This window comes from Periplaneta americana, chromosome 17, assembly GCF_040183065.1.
Source record: "Periplaneta americana isolate PAMFEO1 chromosome 17, P.americana_PAMFEO1_priV1, whole genome shotgun sequence".
NCBI classification, from domain to species: domain Eukaryota; kingdom Metazoa; phylum Arthropoda; class Insecta; order Blattodea; family Blattidae; genus Periplaneta; species Periplaneta americana.
This window is the reverse complement of record NC_091133.1, coordinates 115663857-115686342: the sequence shown is the minus strand read 5'-3', so window position 1 is coordinate 115686342 and position 22486 is coordinate 115663857. Positions and strand designations below refer to the sequence as shown.

At 35.2% G+C, this 22486-nt stretch overlaps 1 protein-coding gene across 7 annotated transcripts in view; it reads left to right on the top strand.

Annotated features, from left to right (window-relative positions):
* LOC138692858 (ileal sodium/bile acid cotransporter-like) overlaps positions 1 to 22486 on the top strand; it is a 79919-nt gene that overhangs the window by 5705 nt on the left and 51728 nt on the right. The window contains exon 1 of one of the 7 annotated variants that reach the window (XM_069816144.1): positions 11742 to 11896. The exons of 5 other annotated variants lie outside the window; for them this stretch is intronic. The gene's annotated coding sequence lies outside the window, so the exon portion shown is untranslated. Of the gene's footprint in view, positions 1 to 11741; positions 11897 to 20542; positions 20664 to 22486 lie in introns of those variants that run through there. One more of the 7 variants, XM_069816145.1, reaches the window with a different exon arrangement.

Below are 22486 nucleotides of genomic sequence, written 5' to 3'. Positions count from 1 at the left end.
TCCGAGTGATTTCACAAAGTGCCACGATACGGCGTTCCTGTGTCTATCATTTAATACCTTGTCATTTCCAATGACATCTCTACAGGAGTTCATCTCGTTTACTTTTAAATTTCTTCAGTCTCATCCCAGGTTTACATGTTTCGCAAAACATTTCACTCCTAAATAAACCATATTCGCATAAAAAACCATAAACATAGCCTACATGTCTTTATTCATGGATAAAGCAACTAAAAAGTTTACAACTTATTTATAATTCCATAATTTCCATTTCGAGGCCTACATTTTAAATCAAGAGGGACAATTTGATCCACTTCTTTTTTATATTTAACTATAGCATTCGAAATTGCCGCCATGATTATGATTAAAACTAATTTACAACAATATTGATTGGTTAGCAACATAATGAAAACTATATATATATATCGATCATTATTTGATCGAAACGCTAATTCCGTTGACCTTTTTTAGTGACTTTGCATATAATGCATCTGTTCCATATTATATTTTACGCGTACTTACCTACGTCATGTAAACCTAAACACTTTTCCACAGATAAGTATTCCCACATGTTTTAATACAGACGTAGGCCTGTATCACAGTGTAGTATATACAGTCACGAAGCTTGAGTTGTTGAGGGTGCTAGGAACAATAGACTGTACCGGTACTATTTCGCATTGTCTGTGATGATGCGATAGTAGCGATCCTAGTGGTTAGCAACTACAATGAGAACAAGGCGAGGTCAAAGAGAACAAAGGAAAAGCAAGGGGAATATGAATAAGACAAAGAGATCAAGTGGAATACAAGGAGAAAAGGGAGAATACAATGAGAATAAGGAAAAGTCAAAGAGAATAAGGGAAAGACAAGGAGAATATGGGTAAGACAAGGAGAACAAGGGGAAGACAATGAGAACAAGAAGAACATGGAAAAGATAGGGAGAACAATGGAAATGCAAGGAGAGCAAGAAAAAGATATGGAGAATAAGGAGAAGAGAAGAAGAGGGTTGCATTTATATGTGACGTTCGATTCTGAAGTTACCCCTGCGTGGCTAGTGAGAGAAAGACGTAGTTCTACGTAAAAATGTTTACACGCAGAAAATTTGTAACTTGGTGGCCAAGGATCGTCGGCGAGTCATCAACCATAATGCCTGGTATGATTCAGCGTATTTAGAGGAAAATCGAGTATTGCCTTGATGTCATCAGAGCCACAAATAGTGTTCACTTGTTGACTTAGAAGACAGGAAATAAAACTTGGTATAATTTTCTACACATTTTGAAATATAGGCCTAGATTATTCCTTTTGCTGTATTATTTGTCTAGTTATTTGAGTCTAAAATTTCCGGTACGTCTTATCTAATAACTTGCACGGTAATTTATATCTGTAAGCTTATTTTCGTTGAAAGTCGCAGTTGTGGATTCTACGTAATTCCGCCTGCGACAAGAATGTTTTCCTACTGCCCTTGTTAAGCCAACAACGCCAAAACATTCATAGTGTTCATCTATCTTATGTTAAGAAAGAAGAGAATGGGTGAACTTCGAAGTACATGTGAACAATCTCAACACATTTTATTTTTGGTGTTTATTATATTTTAATGTCGCCCATTATCTGTTTTCTTCTTCTGCCCCGAACTCTCCTTTCGTTCACCATTTCTTCCAGTTCATCCATCGGTAGGCAGTTTCTTCTCAGCCAGTGATCTGCCAACGAAAAATACAAATCCTGTAAAATCGAAAACAACGATAACTTTACTTAAAACCAGTGACTACTATCAAATTTGTGATGTTCCGGTACCTGCAAGACAGAAATCGGAATGTGCAGATCTATTTTCCAACTCTCCTTCGCTTCTCAGACTGGCTTTCCTTGCTTATATATATTTTCTAACACTCAAACAGTTTTAATAATAGCTTACAAGGTCAAGATGTTAACATAACAGCCAGAGATAAAATCAATGCATTTATAAGGAAACTTGATTTCTGGTTAACATCGCTTGGAGGGGGGAATTATTTCAGTGCATTAAGAGACTCTTTTTTTTTTAACAATATTTTCTTTAAGTCCGTCATAAACTTATCTTATATAATAATGTGATATTTCTATTTCATTCTACTTGATGAACGTTTTCGGTTTTGTAAACCATCTTCAGATCACTGTTATACTGATGTGCAATGGGTTACATTAACTATATTGTATTAAAATATAAAATATAAATGTAAGATAAAACGTTAATGATTGTACATATTTAAAAATGGTAACATATTAAATTAAATTAGTCTAAAATGAAGGTTTTGCAGCGTATACAGTCCTTTCAGATATGAAACAATTATTTTCTTATGACCTTTTACATGATAACTATCATGAGACTGCAGTTACAAATAGTTATTGCATAATTATGAATCGTTGAAATTCGTTGGAATAGATATGCAGCATCATGCTTGGATTTACGCAGCGCCCAGGAGCGGTCTTGTGGTCTGAAACTACGCGAAAATTGTGTTGTATTAATGTTATAAAAACAATTTTACAAAACAATTTTGATTACGTTATACTGAAGTCGGAAGTATACTGACATACAATTAAGTTTGCACAATTTTAAACGATAGCATTTTGAGTAATTTCTGGAAGAAACGCAAAAGAATTATGGCAATCACAGGTTGATACTGAATCTGTTTTCAGGCAGTTGCGTTTAACTACAGTAGCTGTAATTACAAAAAATATTAAGGAAAGACTGATTGAGAAATACAGGGTGTCCCGCAGCGGAATGTCCACAGCTGACCTATGTGATCCTGGGATTATTTTGAGCAAAAAAGTTATAATCAACATGAGTCCGAATTACAACGATATCTGCAGAAGACACAATTCTAAATTAATAATTTTATTACTTGTGACTGACTTGCAATTTTAATTTTGTTTTGAGGAATATACATACGTTTTGAATTGTTACATTTGAGGTTCGAAATGACCACCACGGTTGTCGAGGCATCTTTGAGCTCTGTCTGTAAGAGTGTTTACGCTATCATTATAACACTGCCATCATTTCTCATCGCACTCCATTATGTTCCTGAGAAGTTTGACCGTTGTGTTCGACCATGCAGCATACACAACTGATATCATGTTCCCCCGAAGGAAGTAGGTACTTAATCTAATGGAGACAGATCTGGTGATCTTGGCGGCCAAGACACTGGACCTCCTCGGCCAATCCATCAATGTGGAAACTGTTGATTTAAAATGCCAAAGTGTGGAGGTGCACCATCTTGCTGCAGCCACATGCCTTGTCTGAAAAGAAGAGAAACGTCCTCCAACAGTAATGATAATTCTGCCTGCAGGAAATGCAGATAATGTTGAGCTGTGGCGGATTACAACAAACTGATACGAACAAAATGACGAAAGTATTTCCGACCACAATACTTATAACACTAAACGTAACAAAGAAAATCGGATTAAATGCATTACATGTCTAATTGTATATAAACGAATGTAATACGTTTAAATATAAGAAAAAAGATTTAAAATACTTGAATGCACAATTTCTCATTTAAATTCAATTGGTTAAAGTGAACTTATGATAGTAAATGTTTAAACAAAACATATTCTCGTTGTAGTTTTAGCAGGTGAGGGAAACTTTAGTCATGAATAGAAATGCTTAAGTATTCCATTCAAAACATATCGATATAAACAATCACATTAAATACCTTATCATTTTATTAGTATTTAGCCTGTATAATACGATTGTATGTAAAAATTAAAGCATTCATAAGATTTTTAAAAGTATAAAAGTTCATGATTTCGTTTTTAAATGAAATTGACTATATTGATCTCATAATAAAAACTAAAACACATAATTTCTCATCCTTGTAATTAACTTAGCTTTAACTACAATGAGTCGACCTGGATGGCGAGTTGGTATAGCGCTGGCCTTCTATGGCCAAGGTTGCGGGTTCGATCCCGGGCCAGGTCGATGGCATTTAAGTGCGCTTAAATGCGACAGGCTCATGTCAGTAGATTTACTGGCATGTGAAAGAGCTCCTGCGGGACAAAATTCCGGCATATCCGGCGACGCTGATATAACCTCTGCAGTTGCGAGCGTCGCTAAATTAAAAAAAAAAAAACAACAAAATTAACTACAACGTGCGCCACATCTCTTTATTTTATTTTATTTATTTATTTTTTTTTTGTTCACCAGTTTCGTTACATTAGGCTCTACTGCCTGAGGAGGGAAATCAGATGTGCATCTGTCAATTTAGAGCGATCTTCGCTCTATTTAGAGCGATCTTCGCTCTTATTGAAGTTCATTTTAGAGAATATTTACTCACGTAACGTATGTAGAACCAAACACAGAACTCACACGTGCTTTGTGATTGCTTTGAATACAGAAGTATTCATTTTCCCATTGCTCAAAAACTGGTATATTTCGAACAACATTTCGTTGAATTCCATCACTAGACAGTGACTATAAACCCGCTCTACCTTAACATGTGAATGATCAGTGGTATTGAGGGAAGGGATGAATGATATAATTCGCCTTGTGACGTATGCCAATGCTGGGGTTTAGTTTTACATCCCTGCGTTTAAGCAAACTTGCTTCATTTTTAATAATAGCCTAGCATTTAGTTTTATTTAATTCTGTTTTAATCTGATCAAAGACAACATGAATAACCGCGATAGAAAATACGCACCAAAGCTTAATTTTTAAGATTTGTGCTGAGTGCCCCGTTTTTTTTTTTTTTTTTTTGTGATGGTTCTGGGTACTCTAAACATACACAAATTTCGCGTTGTAGTCTTATATTTTATTTACTTCGTAGTCGGTGTGGCTTAAAATAGGCGTCGTGTAAGAAAAACAAGAGAATGGCTTATGAAATTATGAGGGATTAAATGCTTGTTTATCGGAACTTACATGCTTCGTCAGCCTTCTGCCCCCACCTCCCCGTCTATGATAAGCTTTGTTACTATAAACTACATGATATGTCAATTATAGGCCATGAACAAGGTCGCCGTATCGTAAAATTAACAGTTATCTGTACTAATCGATCAGTACATCACCAGTTTATCGGAACAGAGTTGTACATTATATTCACAACATAATACGATACTTCCAAAACATACAAACAAGTGTGTTAGTTTTTCACATGTTACACGTCTTCTTATTACAGGAACTGGCACAATTGGGTCCTTTTGTTTTTCTCACATCGTTCTTTTGCACTTCTCAACTTCTGTGAGCTTGGCGTTAAAAATCACTACAAGCTTATGCAAGGAAAAATGTGGAAAGAATTAAAATTCATGTGTTTTTGTTATTGCTAAAAGGATAATTGATTATTGTCGCGTCGTTAATGGGCACTCTTCGACTCTTGTAACCCAAGTTTAAATTCCTGTTAGTCCAAGTGGAATGTGTAGTGGACAAATACTGCGTCGGGACGGATTTTCTTGGCATATTGCCGCTTTATTAGCTGTCATCCCACCATTTATTCATAAAATACTGTCATTCCTGTAACCCGGGTAGAAAGCAAAGGGAAAATTCCGGGATTCTAATATAAAGTAAGTAGCTATAAAAATTCGTGGAATTGTTTCCGACGCCTGACTCAGTAGAATTTCCGAATTATGCGTTGGTTTAGCAATTCATAATATGAAATTATAGCACAAATTTTAGCGAATGACTTTTTAACGTTGAGTAACTTTCATAAGAGTGCAGTACATCGCTTATTCATAGATTTCAAAAAGGCATATGACTCTGTTGAGAGGGAAGTTTTATATAATATTCTTATAGAAGTTGATATTCCCAAGAAACTAGTTAGATTAATTAAAATGTGTCTCAGTGAAACGTACAGCAGAGTCCGTATAGGCCATTTTCTGTCGGATGCTTTTCCAATTCCCTGCGGGCTAAAGCAAGGAGATGCACTATCACCTTTACTTTTTAACTTCGCTCTAGTATATGCCATTAGGAAAGTCCAGGATAACAGACAGGGTTTGGAATTGAACGGGTTACATCAGCTGTTTGTCTATGCGGATGACGTGAATATATTAGGAGAAAATTCACTAACGATTAGGGAAAACACGGAAATTTTACTTGAAGCAATAAAGCGATAGGTTTAGAAGTAAATCCCGAAAAGACAGAGTATATTATTTTGTCTCGTGACCAGAATATTGTACGAAATGGAAATATAAAAAAGGAAATTTATTCTTCGAAGACGTGGAAAAATTCAAGTACCTGGGAGCAACAGTAACAAATATAAATGACACTCGGGAGGAAATTAAACACAGAATAAATATGGGAAATGCCTGTTATTATTCGGTTGAGAAGCTTTTGTCATCTAGTCTGCTGTCAAAAAATCTGAAAGTTAGAATTTATAAAACAGTTATATTACCGGTTGTTCTGTATGGTTGTGAAACTTGGACTCTCACTTTGAGAGAGAAACAAAGAAGGATGTTTGAGAATAAGGTAGTCCGTAGAGCGGTGGATAAAAACACTAGCACAGTCCTTTCATAAAATGGACTTAACGCGTTTTCCGATCACACTCTTCAGTATTATAATCATGCTGCTTCTGCAAGCGCTGCAACTTACGGAGTGCGTAGTCTTGCGATAACAAGGATATTTGCGCCAGAGTCGCAAGTTGTTACAAGAGTAGCCTGTTACCAACTGCTCCATTCTTTCTGATCTCCAACGTAGTCATTGTTGGCAAGTCTGATTTTATATCTAGATCTGGCGTTTTTTGAGAACGATTTGTTACAGATTTTGGCTATCAGCGACTGGCTAGAAATCTGGCTGTTATTATTTGAAAGACAGAAACAGTTAAGGAAATTGTAAACTCTGCACAGATTTGCGCATTAATTAATCTTATATTCTAGTAATTTACTGTTAAATGTTTTGCTCTTCGACGATAAAGAACTGAAATGTGAACACAACAATATCCATTCCTCATCCTCCTAAGTGGGTTCTTCTCGGCCCACTCTGTGCAGCTGTGATCATGACCTTGACCTTGTTTATGTGCCTAGACCACATCTTTTCTGAGAACGAAATCAGCTGGTATATAACAATAGGCCTATGCATTTACATTATAATACTAAAATTAGGGATTTTGTTCATTCTAAGATATCGTATAAATGTTTGCGTTAATACGGTAGTGGCACAAAAAAAAAAAAGAAAAAAAAAAAAAGAAAGAAAGAAAAACCGGACCGATCCTTGTAGCTGATTTCAGAGCCGTGTTCACAGTGACAGCACGATAGACTGGTAACTAAGACTTCCGTGGTTCGAATCCTGCATGGGAAGGAAACTTTTTTTTCTTTCTTATTCAAATTTATTCCCAATATTTTTCGATTGCAGCGATATTTTACTACTTAATTAATTTATTATTCCCAGAACATGAATTTTACCAGCTTATCTTCTAATGGCTTTCGAAATGGGCTACGTCAGCAGTTGAAACTACAACAATTTCAATGGATTACTCGCTATCTTGTGAATGCGGGCGTGGCATGCGCAGTGGCTCATTTCGGGGACTGATTATTCCGTCGGTCCGGGTTTTTTTGCCACTACTGTACATAATCAATTAATTATATGAATTAGTTGAGATAAGTGATACATGAACTTAACAGACTAGTTACAAAATTATTTAAACCAAATAAAACTAAAACCCGCCATTTTTATCCAGTGACTGCAATGTAACGAGTCGCTATGATGCACGATAATCATTAAGCGAATTGTAATATTAAACATATTTTAGGGTGAATAAAAATCTTAAAATGTATATAAAAATTTGCTTAATTTTGATGATATTTGGCACAAAAATATAAATTCTATATTATTTCAGGTTTAAAAAATATGTAATTTTGACTGTCATCATGCAAAATACATTACTGTATATTCCGAAAAGAAATCAAGGACATCTTAGGGTTCTTTGTACATTTTAACAAACTTAGGGCAGTATTCATAGACATTTTTAGCGCGGGCTTTCGGTGGATGATCAGCGTTTTTCGTATTCATAAACCAGTGTTAGGGATAGGATATGATTTGAATTCTGTACTAGTAACCAATGGATAGCCGGGGCTAGCTTAGTACGCTCGTAGCGCGTGCTGCGAAATGTCTATGAATAACACCCTTATAGTTTACTACGGGCTCTTACATGTTTTGTACAGAAATTTGTGTAACAGTCTCCCAACCTGCGTGTGAATAATATAAACTAATAGACATCACAAAACATTCAGGCTATTTCTACTTTATGTTTAAAAATAAAGCCACTCGAAATACGGTTTCAATATTAGAATTCAAAATTCAGTCCATACCTGTGGATTAAGGGTTAGCGCGTCTGGCCGGGAAACCAGGTGGCCCGGGTTCGATTCCCGGTTGGGGTAAGTTACGTGGTTGAGGTTTTTTTCAACTCAAATGATGGGTAACTATTGGTGCTGGACTTCGCCATCATTTCACCCACATTATCACCTTCATCTCATTCAGACGCTAGATAACCTAGATGTCGATAAAGAGTCGTAAAATAACCTACTAAAATAAAAAAAATTCAAAGTTCAGTAAATAAATACAGTTTCAATATTATAAATTTAAAAAACTGTACATCAATCTTTGTACACTTTGAATTAAAATTCAGTTAAAAATTCAAATGTTCTTGTGAAAAACACTTATCTATACTAATAATAAATCTGTAGCCGAAATTTTTCTGGTAATTTTCGATTTTCAAAAAATAATTGGTCCTAACATATATAATTAACCACCCTGAAACCGAAAATCGCTTTTTTGAAAATTTTGTTTGTATGTCTGTTTGTTTGTCTCTCTGTCTGTCTGTATGTTTGTTACCTTTTCACGCGATAATGGCTGAACCGATTTCGATGAAAATTGGAATATAAATTAAGTTCGTTGTAACTTAGATTATAGGCTATATGGCATTCAAAATACATTATTTAAAAGGGGGGTTATAAGGGGGCCTGAATTAAATAAATCGAAATATCTCGCTTATTATTGATTTTTATGAAAAATGTTACATAACAAAAGTTTCTTTAAAAATTATTTTTGATAAGTTTTATTCTCTGAAAAATTTTGATAGGACTGATATTTAATGAGATAAATGAGTTTTAAAATTAAAATCTAAGGCGGTGTATTGAAATAAAAAACAAATGACTTCGTCTATAAGGGGCCTTGGACACAACAATCGAAAGCTATGAAACATAGCCTACAGACAATGTTTCTGTGTTTGTATGAAGTAATATCGGAAGCTAAATTAACCGATTTTTATAATTAATTATTATTTCATCATTGTAAAGTGTAGTTTCTCTGGATGGACATAATGCTATAATATTATTACAGTAACTTGTGAGTGAATTGAGGACAGGTAAGATTAAAACAGCTTCTTATGCACAGAAAACTTGATAGGTTATTCTGTATATTCATTTCCTGTATTTCTTATAATAATGTTTATGAACATATTCATTTTTATCTCAGAAAATTAACGAACAACGAAAGTGTATTGATTTAGTATGCAGTAATAGTACGTTAGCTTAGCAATCCATTATTTTATAATTCAAATTTTAACTATGCTCAATTGAATCGTGTTAAAATACATAAAATACATATGCAATAAATGCAATGCAAAAAATTGGGTAATGAGCCAAGCAGATTATGTTGCGCTGTTGTGAAAGTTGTTCCTCCTGAGATTCAAGAGCTCCCACAACAAATTAAAAACTTTCTAATTCGAGTACATCCGTTAACAACACACTTTTTCATAATATAATATAATATAATATAATATAATATAATATAATATAATATAAACATAATAATAAATCTGTAGCCAAAATTTTTCTGTTAATTTTCGCTTTTCCAAAAATAATTGGTAATAACAGTTAAGAAACATGTTAAAGGAATTTTCATTGTACCAAATGAGTGGTCTCTGGATCAAAATGATCGCATTTTAATATTTTAAATACAATTTAAATTAAGTAACATATTAAACGATTTATCCTTCTATCAAACACGAATGTTCCCTGGATCAAATGTCCTATTTTAATTGTGTAATTACTTTATATTTATTTCTAACGGGTGCAGCGGAGCGCACGGGTACGGCTAGTTTTGAATAAATTTACTAAAAACAATAATTTCGCGTATACGATATTTTGACCTGAAAGGTCTTGAAACTAAAATATTTGCTTTTATCAGCTGAAAACCCATATTTCGCGAAAACTAGGAATCTCTAAATTATAATTCATTGTGCAGCCTTTGTCTGTTATGTACGAAAAGATATTTTAAAACAATTGAAGGGCTCAGAGCCAAAGGCGACTAACCCACAATTACAAAATGAGTAAATAAGAGTTGAAGTTAAGAGGATCCTGACAAAAATGATTGTTTTCGCAATTTATTTTAATTGTTCTACATTGAATAAATACAAAAAAAAAAATATTAATCTATAACAACAATGTATAATTTTGAAAAAAAATTCTTAATAATGAACAATACAAAATTGTGGGTTGGTCGCCTTTGGCTCTGAGCCCTTCAATTGCACTATCACTGAAAGGATGAATATTAGTAACATGTGGTTTATTAGTGTATGAACTAAATGTGAATTTTAATAATAATAGTTTTAATAATAATAATCATAATAATAATAGTTTTATTTTCTCTGGCAGAGTTAAGGCCATCAGGCCTTCTCTTCCACTCAACCAGGATCAAATCACATACAGAAAAATACATAGCGGTATACAAATATTAACTTTAAAATAATAATAAACATAATTAAGTAAAAAAGAGAGATTGAATACATATACACAAACAGTATTAACTTTAAAATAACAATAATAAAAAATATATATAATAAAAAAAGAGACGGAATACATAAGCACAAACAGGAAAATACATTCTAGTATACAAGTATTAACTAAAAAAAAAAAAGAATTAATACATATTAATATAATCTCACAACTAAAGGAATAGTAGAATTAGTATGATCAGCACAGCACGTGTTACATTGAGACAATGACAATTACCTAGATGTACGTGTTAATGGAAAAATAAAGTAATGACTGTGTAAAATAATAATAATAATAATAATAATAATAATAATAAATAAATAAATAAAAATTATACCTAAAAACTAATTCTTTGCATTTAAAATATTTCTAAACAACCTAATTTTAAACAACTGAGGACTAAGACTACCCCTCATTTCCAGCGGCAGCGAATTCCATAAGCTGGCCATGGCTATTGAGAAAGAACTTGAGTACAGAGATGTCTGATGACGTGGTATTGATAGCAACAGATTGTGCTGTGAACGTGTATTTCGATTGTGACGTGAAGCATCTGGCGATTTTCCTGGTCAGTCTAGCTACTTTGGAACAAGATTACAGCAACTTTTGAAATCTCGAGTTAACAATATTGAATGTAGTCTGTGTGTTGGAAACACTGGCAACATGAAAATGCAGTTTTTAATTAGCATTTAGGCCTACAGAAACTGCTTTTGGACACACTCACATGTACTCTATAATGTGAAGATAAAAATGTCCTCTTAACACAGATTTAAATAATGAGAACGATATGCGTACAAAACTGTACACTTTAAAAACACATCTACTGAAATTCGTAATGCATTTCGTAATTATATTATTTAAGCGTTACGTATGTTGATTCTTAGCCAACCATAACATATCAGTTCCTCTAAATATCAATTCCTGAACGCGGTTCACCACTTTATTTCCGTCTTTGAGTGGCGTGCACGTGATTCGCTGTCATTTGAAGGATGCTGTGATGCCATGTGGCGGAAGTCGCTAGTAGGCTCTGAGCGTGCGTACACAATGAAGAGCACGACCCTCATTGCAAGCTCAGAATGGAATTGAGTGTCGTCGTGGTGCAAGAACCGACCGGCGCGGCGTGTATTTTTAAGAACTTTATGCAGTCTGCAGCGGCGGCTCGTGACTTGTAATAAAGGTGAGTCGGTTCACTTTGATATTTACCCTCATACCATACCAGATTAAAATTATAGTGTCCTTGATCGCCTCGTGTATTACGTAATTGATAGTGTAACAACGAAACAAGTGAACTTGAACCTCTTTCCAGTAGGTGTGAAGTTGTGTCGTTTTGTCTTGTAGCCACTTTTTACTGTCCCAAGGCGGTGTCGTTCTGAATAGGCTACAAGCAGTCTTGGGTTCGATTTAATTGCTTCTATAAGGGGTATATTTCTTGGTATAGTGAACACACTAACAATGTACTATTTATCGATTCGTGATTGCAATGTGTATGGGTAGGGTTACCATGAGAAGAAATTCTATAGGAGGACATGGAATCTAAAATAAGAGGACATTGCTGGAAAAAGGAGGACTTTTTAAAAATTGATATGAACAAAATTAAAGGTAAAAACAATGGCTCACTTTAGTTAGTTTTCTCACTAGTAGCTGGATCAGTATTACATCTGTACCCTACTTATCGGTGGAGCCCACTTTGTACACAAGAGCCTGAAGAGACAAACTTATATCTTGTAACAAATAACTATGGAACTGTTCACAGGACATGTACTTGAAATTATATTTCACCATAATGATACCTCTGACTGTCTCCGTTAGCATGCGATTTCGTTCTTTTGTCCATTGAGCAGATATGGAAAGTGCTCTGTCAGCACTTCCATTGTGACTTGGGATAAATACATAGAACTGATATGTTTTTAAGAGTTCTGAGAAAGTCTCAATACTTTCAGAACTACTGGAATTGAAGAATTTGCACCATTGTTTAGATAAACTTAAATCATTGTCAAAATTAACTTGATTGGCATATCTTTGTGCATTGCAGAATAAAATTGATAAAATAGCTTAGAATCATGAATAGTGGCATTTTTAGAGTGTAAGAATTCAATTCATGTCAATAGGTCATCATATTTTATGTTTTTTTTTATGTGCTCCAGCTTCAACCATTGAAAGCAGTTAAATTCTTTCATAGGTTTTCACTATTTGTTTAGATATTCTATGCACAATATCGCACATTATTTAATATTCATATTAATTCTAGTTTAAATGCGAAATGCCGGACATTTCAATTTTTTTAATGCCTGCCGGACAGGATAAAATGATTAAAAAAGAGGACATGTCCTCCTTTTGCCGGACGGATGGTAACCCTATCTATGTACAGTCTCTGAGATTGGTCAAAAGGAAAAAAAAGATATTGAAGAAATAGACAAAGTTGTCCTCAATTCTACAGTAATATGAATAATAATTATAGTTATGCAGGAAGGTCGTCGGCGTGGTCTAGCGTTAGTAAGCGGGACTCGTGCTGCAAGGCTGCAGCCCGATCGTGGGTTCGAATCCCACTCGAGCTATTATTTGGAATGGAATGGAATTTACGGGAGAGGGACACTATGGCCCAGCACTGCGACCTGTTACGAACTATTTCGCTAACCTTCAAGCTAGGCGCATTCCCAAACCCATACCTGCTTACTACACTCAGGTTTCGAGCAGGCAACCCCCCTCGTCCCTAGGCCAGCCCCCTCCGTGCGTCGCCAGCAGGCGATCGGTGAATGCTATGGAATGATGAGGAAATTGAGAAATTATGAGGGAATGATGTAGATGCCTAATAGAGGAAAAACGGGAAAACCCCGAGAAAAAACCCAAATGCGACCTTGTCCATCACAAGTGTCACTATGGATTTTTCAATGAAAAATGCCAGACCTAACCGGGACAGGCCGGAGGTCTGACCACTCAGCCACCGCAGGGGTTCGGACTATTACCTAGCTGGGTTTTTTCCTAGGTTTTCTTTTTCAACTGTAATGCAAATGTTGGATTATTCCATGACGAATCCTAGAACTCATCACCAAAATAACATTTTGCTATTACCAATATATCAACGCTAGATAATCGCGTAATTGATACAGCATTGTTAAATTGTTAAAAAATTGTTTGCGGTAGTTTTGTATCCTCTACCACCATTATTTTCTATTTCTGTATCAGTAATGTAGAGAGTAAAGGGAAATTACTGTACATTATGGTGTCCTTAATCCAGTCCCAACAAGTGAGTGAAATACATCATACGGTGTCAGGAACTCCCAGTTTCTGACACTATAGACTGAATTGGTGCAAAGGACCAGCTTAAGGATGTTTCTAACAACTAAAGTCCAACATAAGACACATCCGCCCAAACAATTATTGTTTTTATGTAATTTTAATAACATTATTCATTAATATTATTCTTGAGTGCGTGTGTGTATTCGCAGGTGAGCCGGCGAAGCGCTATTGCCAGATTACGCACATTTTCATTCTAATTTTCTAATTAATCATGCAGTTAATTACAAAATGCATAATAGTATATTATAATATAATATAATATAATATAATATAATATAATATGATACTTACTTATTTACTTACTTACTGGCTTTTAAGGAACCCGGAGGTTCATTGCCGCCCTCACATAAGCCCGCCATTGGTCCCTATCCTGAGCAAGATTAATCCACTCTCTACCATCATATCCCACCTCCCTCACATCCATTTTAATATTATCCTCCCATCTACTTATCGGCCTCCCCAAAGGTATTTTCCCTTCCGGTCTCCCAACTAACACTCTATATGCATTTCTGGATTCGCCCATACGTGCTACATGCCCTGCCCATCTCAAACGTCTCTTTAAGATACGACACGCGGTAGAACATCTACACCGTAGTCGTGGTACAACCACTGAAGATGGGGGAGCATAGCCCCCGAAACATGTATGGTTTCTAACCAGTTTTATTATTTTATTTATTTTATCAATAAATAGTGTTCAGACAACTGTAATAATTATCTCCATTATTTTTAATCTTCACTTATGAACACTGTTGTATTTTGACCTTTTAAGTATTTAACCCTTAACCTATGTTCCTCTCTCAAAGTGAGAGTCCAAGTTTCACAACCATAAAGAACAACCGGTAATATAACCTAACTGTTTTTTAAATTCTAACTTTTAGATTTTTTGACAGCAGACTGGATGATAAAAGCTTCTCAACCGAATAACAAATATAATATAATATAATATAATATAATATAATATAATATAATATAATATAATATAATATAATATATAATTCCTTATAATCCCAACTCATTCATTCATAGTTTTCGGCCCAAGGGCTGGCCTTTCACTGCAAACCCAGCATTCTCCAATCATTTCTGTTAATCGCAACTATGCTGACAATTAGAATTGTGAACAGCTTAAACGTTTCAAGCAATTACAGAGATTTAATTAATCACATGCCATTTTTTATTAATAGTCTATTAAATTCAGGAGATACTTTTTTTTTTACTAACACCACACATATCCACGTGTAACCATTTGCGCCTCTGCCTACTTTTTGGCGATTTTGATGATGAAACCTGATCGGAGGTTCAGGCACCCATTAGGTGGACTTCTGTTAGCCGCCCCTGACATATGAGTGTGAAAGTAAGCACGATGGATAAAGATAAAAGTGGTAATGACGGCGAAATAACGCAGGATCCGGCGTCGAAAGTTATCCTGCATCTGCTCTTAATGGATGGGAAAACCTCTGAAAAAACCTCAACCAGGCAACTTACACCAACCAAGATTCGATCCCGGGCCCGCTAGTTCCGCAGTCGGACACGCTGATCACTATTGAGATATAATTTGACATAAAATTTAGGTCATAGAGGCTGCACTTGCTTTGACTTTTGATAGTCACTTGATGAAAAAGATAGTTTGTTTACTTTTCCCATACGGGTTGCAGCTATACGTGTAACTTATAACTATGTACTTGCGCTATTTCCATGAATACCATTTTAACCTCTGTAGCTGTCACGCAAACAAGAGAAAGTTCTACCTAATAGGAAAATGAGTTGATTGGGAAGAGTGGCAGTCACCAACATCGACAGGGAAAGTTGAAGACCTCCCTCAAAGAAGGTTGTATATCACATTTGTATGATTTTTACAGAAAATAGAAAAAATTGTCAGTTCTTTGATGTACAACCTTATACCACTAGAAACTCAACATTTGTCAAAAATGTGCTATACAACCTTCTTTGAGGGAGGTCTTATTAATGAGTAATACTGTTAAAATTACATGAAAATCAATAATAATTGTTTGGGCGGATGTGTATTATGTTCAACTGTAGTTATTACAAACATTCTTAAGCTGTTCGTTGCAGCCATTCAGCCTATAATGTCAGAAACTGGGAGTTCCTGACACCGTATGATGTATTTCACTCACTTGTTGGGACTATACTAAGGATACCATAATGTGCAGTAATTCCCGTTGCTATCTGCACCATTCATACTCATTCCAGTATGATAAATATTTTTGTGCGAGATCGTGCGTATTTGCTTGGTTTCCGCACAAAACCAATCCGCGGAAAGTCTAAAATTCCACATTCAGTATTCCCAACCTAACACACATAACAATTTCCCTCTTCTTACCGCTTAAGTGACATATTGATATTACTGCTTTAGGATTTTAACATATTATTTTTAGAGACGTTCAATATATATAGTAATAATTATAAATTGGAAACTTACCACTGCAATTTCACCTAAATTGCACTGTTAATTATTGGTTTTAAATATTTGCAAAAATTAAGTAAACTCTACAACTCCACTAAAGTTACTGCATTTCGTGATGCATTTAACATTAAGGAAGCCGTTTGTTTTAAGTTCGCATTTATAGACTGGGGGGAAAAAAAGACAGACGTATATCACGGCCTGCTGGAGTATAGTAAACACAGAAAAATTTTAAAGCAACAATGTTGAAGATAGATATTTTTGTTTTCCAAAATTGCCGTCATTGAACAGAAACCAAGATGGAGATTTCATTGCAACTAATTAGAAATTCCTCTTTCAGGTATGTAATAAACGATCTTCGCACAAAATAATGTACGATACACGAGCGATATGTTTTCTTTCAATTCTCGGACATGAAAACTTCAACATACCGCTCTTGTAACGCATTATTACTATTACTGCCCATAATATTCCTCGACTTTCTTGTTCTACTTGTGTGGTATTCAATCTGTTTGCTAGCATACCCCCGAAATATAATTTCTACCCTCAAACTGCATTGCAATTATATAACAATTAACAAAAGATCATCATTGATGTTGTACTAAAAATAAACTATTATTATTATTATTATTATTATTATTATTATTATTATTATTATTATTATTATTATCGCTGCTATTATACATAGGCTACTACCCTAGATCATATATACCCGGATAGGTCCGACGTATAGGCTTTGATGTTGACAACTTTTGTCAGGTTTACTACGCTGCCATCTAGTTTTTACATAAGGAGTCACGTCATAATTCCCATTTGAATTGCATTAGCGACTGTACTGCCATCTCGTGTTCGTTTACGGCGAAAGGGTGGCGATCCTGGCGGTTGTTCTCTTCAAAGTGCTGCCGATTTTAACATAGCGATGAGTTATCTGTTACATATATGATCTAGGCTTCTACTACTGCCGCCATTCTTATACAAAGTTTAGTAAGATACAAGTAGTCCACCGCTGTGGAGTAATGGTCAGCGCTTCTGGCTGTGAAACGAGCGGGCCCGGGTTCGAATCCTGGTTGGGACAAATTGTCTGGTTGGGTTTTTCCGAGGTTTTCCCTCAAGCGATTGAAGCAGAATTGCTGGGTAATTTTCTGCATTGGACCTCGGTCTCATTTCGCCATCATTAATTCACATATCATCATCATCATCATCATCATCATCATCATCATCAGCCCGGGTTTAGTTCACGGTGCGGCGTGCTGTATTTGCACAAGAGCGCGGCCGTTCGACTACTCAGTCATTCACAGAATAGGAGTAGTAAGCACAATAAGCCTCAGGCTGCAGTGTAAGCCTTCGGGTCCCTCCTCCGTACAAGAGAGAGAGAGAGAGAGAGAGAGAGATAATAAAAATAAAGATGCAAGAAGCTTCCAGTTTACAGAAAAAACTACGTAGTTTTACGTTAGGTTTATTTTATAAGAATATAGGACTGTAACTTGTCAGAAAAAAAGACTGATTATCAAGAAATCCGTGGCCAAATCTACTATTAATAAATATTTCGATTTTGTTAATCTTGTCGCGGATCACATGAACGGATTTCTCGGGCCGCTAGTTGCTCACCTCTGTTGTACATAATCATATTACCGTTTCAAAATCTCTCTGTAATTTATATTAAATATGAAGTAATTTTATTTACTGTTACCATTCTTATCATACCGGGTTTTCAAAGATAGAATCAATTTAAGTAGTTTATTATTTTATACTGGAATTGGTGTCGAACTGCTTGCGTTCTCGTGTAGCCAACCAAGGCTAGAAATTCTTCTATACGGTAACGGTGTCCAAGGCTAACAGCCTACCAGATTTACAACCAGTATGGCTAGTTATTGTTTTTGTAATCAATCACTATTATTACTCGTTGCACGAATGATTGCCGGCGGCCAGTAGGCGAACTAAAGCATAAACACTGGATCGTATCGTATAACGCAGCGCCAATGCCTCTCTCGAAATCGGCAATCATTCTTGCAACGAGTTATATTTTATATAGGCCTATTCGAACACATTTCCGAGAATAATATATGAAATACCTGCTTTAAAATATGTCCATCTAGCTGTAGCAAGTCTAGTCCTATTACCGTGAGGAAGAAAGAGACTATTATTTGTAGAATTAGTAACATAAATATTAATTTCGGAACACTATAATTCCAGAGTAAACATTTTGACGTAACACTGCGTCTTTTTTCACTAGGTATGGAAGCGAAACTTGAGAAATAGAGAATTGACCATCCCTTGTTTTCCTTGTATTCCCCTGTCCTCGTACTCCCCCAGTTCTCCTTGTCTTCTTGCTCTTGTATTTGCCTTCATCTCATGTTCCCATTATTCTCCTTGTTCTCGTTGGCTTCCCTTGCTGTACTAGACTCCAATATCTCTTAATACTTCCCGCATTGAGGAACGTGAATTTTTAATTTGTAGTGTTTCGTATTCTGCGAGCTTCTTGCAAAATGTTGTCTAAATTGGTATAAAAGCCTTCTTTATTTATATAAAACAAGTACTGCCCGTCTTAAATCTTTCTGATTAATTGTGTCCAATGTTGTAACAGAAGGGTCGCGAATACGTTCTGTGGAAGGGCTTTTCAATTTTTCTCCCAGGTCATTTTCTTTCATATAGCCTAACTAGTATACCGCAATTTTAGACACTCCCATCGTTTTAAATGTTGTCTCCAAAACCTGACTAATGGAAATTGTCTTCCATTCCTTGCATTGTCATATTCGCTCTGGAAATACTTAATATAAACACAAGACAAGACTTCCTTAGTTTCAGAATGTTTGTAATTACTAAACACACCAATCACAATAATCATCAACTTGAATGAAAAGTCGCCCTTTCGACTTCATATAATAGAAGTAAATTATTCTAGCTGTCCCGGTATAGCTCAGATGGAAAGAGCGCACAGCGCTTATACCTGAGCGGTCCCGGGTTCGATTCCCGGTGCCGCAACAAATTTTTCTCAAATTAATAGATATTTACTGTATGGCTACTTATAGTCGATTATTATTCAATGAGGACTGCGAGGCCTCAGATATGAATATATGTATTTTTCTTTAGAGTTTCAGTGGAAATTTTAGCCCACCAGGCAGCGACATTATAAATCGCGTGGAAACATTAATATTGTAATTATTTGCGATACGTTTAAAGTTTTGGCCATTTTCAATTCGAGGAATGTCTTGCAGTTTATGTTGCATATTTAAAGACGTCCGCTTGACAGACATCTCTTACCGTCTGTGATGTGCTCGGTACTGAACTGAACTGAACTGAACTGGCATCATCATTGTTTACTAAGTCATAGTACGCTTACAACCATTCACAGAATTGGAGTCGTACTCTATTCGTTGTTATTATTATTGTTATCATTCTGAGCAAAAGTTCGTGCTTCAGTGCAGAAAAACTTGATATTGTAAAAGCTAACACCCCCCCCCCCCGACCTGTTAGCTTTTACAATTACCTAATTATTTGAAAAAAAAAAGTAGTAAAGTTGACCAGTGAAAAAAGAATAAGAACCTGTATGTGACGAAGCCTTTACATAGATTGATTTTTTATTTACAAAAACACAAAAGTTTCATAAAATGTAATTCCGCTCTTATTTCCCAGAAACACATGCATTTTGCTTGAATTTAGCAACTTATGGCGGATTAAAAATACAGTAATTAACTACTTAACTACTTAACATGCTTTTAAACATAAAATTACATTTTTGACAGCATTTAGATACAGTTCGCATTTATCGTGACTGCGAAAATCTAGAAAATCTACCATCTCTACTGATAAGGTTAGTAGTCTAGAGTACGCAGAAGAATATTATTGATAGTTACCTTGTAAGACTTAATAAATCGCCAGAAGAAAATAGTTTCGCGTGGGATATTAGTCAGTTTCATATCTAGTGAATGAGGCTGCATATTAAAGCTTTCTCCTTCAACACAGTGCCCGTTGGTCCCCATTATGTAACATACGATACGTTTATGTGTAACATTACATAATTATTAGTCTAATTGGACACCAAGTCAGTCTGAGATTACAAAATGCTGAGCCTGCTTCGTATTTAAATGACGGAGTCGTTCTACGTCACGTTGCCTCCAAGGTCCTAGTAGAAGTAGAAGGTTCTCGAGCACAGCAGGATCTCGTCTGCGCACCGTGACTGATGCAGAGTTCATTCAATTGTTTTCCAGCTAACAGCCGAAACACAAAGGTCAGTGCTGGCTTCACTGTGCTGAAGGTAACGAACTGCATTGATAAATATTTCAATGAAAGGGCTCTCCTCAGACAAGTGTCGCATTATTAAGGCCAGGTATTTGAACAGAATTGGGATCTAGATAACAATCGTTTAATAGTAGTGGTGATGGTGGTGGTGGTGGTGGTGGTGGTGGTGGTAGTGGTGGTTCATCTAAACGTTTTGATTTAAAAATTTTCTTCAATTCGCTATATTATTGGAATCAGAAAATGTTTCACAATATACATGACCTCATCCAACAAGTAAGATTCAACAATGTTTGATCTGGAAGCAGTATGCTTCTATAAGAATACTGTGTACATTCAGTGTTAACGTGCAATGTTGCCAATGTAGCGAATTTCGATGTCACTAACAGTAATGGAAACTGATATTTATACTAAAATAGCAGCTGATATTCCCAGTTTTGTTTTTTGAGTCACTAATTTTTATTTGTATTATTTTTTATATCTTTTATTGCACTCAAAGTCCTAAAGAGTACAATTTCTCATCCTAATGAGCAGTACACAATAGTTAACATGGAAGTAATCGCAATTATACATATTAAAATAAGTAAACGTACAAGTTAAATTAATGGATAAATCATAAATATTTAAAATAAACAGACGTTATAGGCTAAGTCTAATGGAAAGAAGGAAGAAAATAATGGCAATACATTCATTTGCTTAGATTTACATTGAAACTAAATTATTATGTAACTTCAAATAAAAAGTATAAGTTTGATAGAAGTGAGAACTATTTAACGGGTAACTGTAATGAGAAATGTTATGTAATTACTCATTAGAGATGAACAACGGTCGAGACAGTAGACTAACAGCGCCTGCAAAGCCGAAAACCCGCACGACAATGTTCCATACGTCGCGTCGTTGACGTAAAGACTGCTTGTGAGTGTTTCGAGACGCCGAGATTGATCACTCCCGAAGTCCCGAACGTCAAGCAGCCATAGTTGTTTATACCTGACTGAACTTTTGTCTACTTTGGCAATTGTTATGTATGTATAAACAATCAAGTAGTCTATTTTAAACATCACCTCTACCTTTCAGTGTATAATGATCCGTTCTCTAGTCTTTATTTAATTACTAGGCCTTTATTAAAAGGCTAGGAATTTGCTTTTCATACGTTTGAGATCAAGTGTGCAATCTCAATTAAAAAGATATCAACGTTATGTTTTATGTTTCTTAGAAATGCAAATTTATTTGAGAATTAATTTTTTCCTATTTATATGGCCATAGGTAATATATAATAGAACCAGAACATTTTGATAACTAAGATACTGTCCTGTTTTGTCTTTTTGTCTCATTTAAACATTTATAATGTTATTTATTTCAATTATGTATGTTATTCAAAGTTACGAAATCTTTCCACGCCAACCAAATGCTATTTCGAGAATGATGAGCGAGACTCGAAGCGCACGAGAACGAGACGAGACTCGAAAGACAAATGCAACGAACACAGCGAGCGAGAGCGGCAGTTAGTTTTGTTCAACTCTAGTACTCATACATTAAAAACAGAACAAACTGAAAATATAAAATTGTTAAAGAAAATAACAAGAGCAACAATACAATAATTTTCTTACGTTTACACTTAAAGCATAATTATTTTATTCATGACTGGTATCTAAATTGGTCTTAATTTCACCGTCTTTAACAATCTAAACAATGGCTTTATTCACAGCAGTGAATTAAAAGTTTTAACTCAAAGCAATGAATTAATAGTACATTATGCAACGAGCCTATAATGAAGGTCATTAAGAAGTGAGTATGGATATTTATGAAACGAGCGCA